The sequence below is a fragment of the Octopus bimaculoides genome, chromosome 26 (genome assembly GCF_001194135.2).
Source record: "Octopus bimaculoides isolate UCB-OBI-ISO-001 chromosome 26, ASM119413v2, whole genome shotgun sequence".
Taxonomy (NCBI): Eukaryota; Metazoa; Mollusca; class Cephalopoda; order Octopoda; family Octopodidae; genus Octopus; species Octopus bimaculoides.
The window spans coordinates 21,603,884-21,605,675 of record NC_069006.1 but is presented as its reverse complement, the minus strand read 5'-3'; the positions used below and the strand labels follow the sequence as shown (position 1 = coordinate 21,605,675).

General features: G+C 33.3%; 1 protein-coding gene across 1 annotated transcript in view; it reads left to right on the top strand.

The window, feature by feature from the left end:
- Positions 1–1,792, top strand: part of LOC106880671 (epidermal growth factor receptor substrate 15-like 1) — a gene marked incomplete at both ends in the record, with an annotated part of 32,953 nt that overhangs the window by 22,040 nt on the left and 9,121 nt on the right. The gene's annotated exons all lie outside the window — the stretch shown is intronic.

Here is a 1,792-nt window from a genome sequence, read left to right as displayed (position 1 = left end):
GCTGTTTATGTGTGTCAGCATATTTTTCTTTATGCATATGAGGAGAGGGATACTGTTCATGACAAGTCATGGTCAGTCAATAAATTATAATGACTCACTTCTCCCCCTCTCTCTCATTCCTTCTTTCTGTGTATGTATATTTCTGTGGACACATGCATGGGAGTGTGTTTGCCTCCAGTGCTAAAAGATACTGCCACCAAAAAACAGGCTGAATGTCCAGTCAGCCATGCCAAAGCTTTAGCATCCAAACAGCTGCATCCAGTTATCTCATTATATATATGTGTGTGTATATATATATATGTATGTATATGTCTCATTACCTCTTCACCATCCATCCATCCTCTAAGACATGAATTCTTTGATTCAAGTAGCTAATGGAATTTCAATTCAAGTTGTTATTGTCTGTTTACGGTAATTTTTACCTATATACTTGAAATTTGGAATAAAGAAAAAAAATAAATAATAAAGATTGTGTAACATCAAAAAAAAGAAAACAGAAAAACGCAAAAAATAATGGAGTAGAATAAAAAAACCTCAGAAAAAATGAAATATGTAAATGGCAATTTTTTAAAATTTGTAAATTTGTGATTGATAAAATTAAAATTTAAAATTTAAAATTATTTGGTTGTTGTCATGTTACAATTATAGAGAAGACATCTGCTATCTTGTCAAATAGGCCATTCACTGATGCACATGCACACATACATGTATATAATTACATATATACATACACACACATGCATATATATATATATATATATATGTATATATACACACACACACACAAATATATGTATATGATATTTAATAACAGCTTCACTTAGCTGCACATGACTTAAAGTTTCATGGGTGTATAAGCAATCATCTGTTGAAACTGATGTATCGTGTTCAAACTGAGTCACAATTATTGAATATATATGTAGCTTTTACAAAACGTGATGAGTGCTACAGTTTCTTTTCTTTGTTCAGCCACTCATATATATATATCTATATCTATAGACACCAGTAAAAAATAGTATTCTGAAACTAACACTAAGCATTAGATCTGAAGATTTAGTTGGTGTGTAATACAATGCCTTGCAGTATTTGCTTTGGTCACCCGTGTTTCCATTTCAAATCCTGCTACGTCAACTTTGCTTTTAATCCTTTTGGGCGCCAAAAGGATTAAGTACAAAACGGCAGCTCAGTCTGATGCAAATTTTAAACTGTTGACAAGATGCATTCTGGTATTCGTTTCTTCTTCTTTATGTTCTGAGTTTTTTGGTAATCAAGTGAAGCTATCACATGGTTCCATACCCCCAGTGCATCTCTGGGTGTCTTTAGCTGAGTCTAATCCCTTTACAAGCGTTAATGTCTGGTGTTTGGTTTAAAGACGACTTCCTCCCGCCTGCCTCAGGCACTGAAAAATTTAAGATTCATTGGCACTGCACTCCCCTCCTTTGCTTTTTGTTTGCAATTGTGAGTGTTACCACGTTTTAGGTAGGGACCAATCAAAAGCCAAAAGAGGAGGAAAAAGAAATACTTCAGAAATGCCTTTTGCATCAAAAGAAATCATTGGATAATGTTGCTTTAATACAAGTTTCTAAATAATCTAAATATATATATTTTTTTTGGAACAGTGTATCTTGGAGCACATAAAGCTATAAATAATAACATGTAAGTATTGGGTTCAAAATCCCCTTTTGGACAGATAAAGTCGAATGGAGATGTGGGTTTGAGTCACATTGTCAGCTTTTGACTTTTTCTACCCAAAAGGTTTTCCCCACCCAGTATTTACATGTTTATTATTATT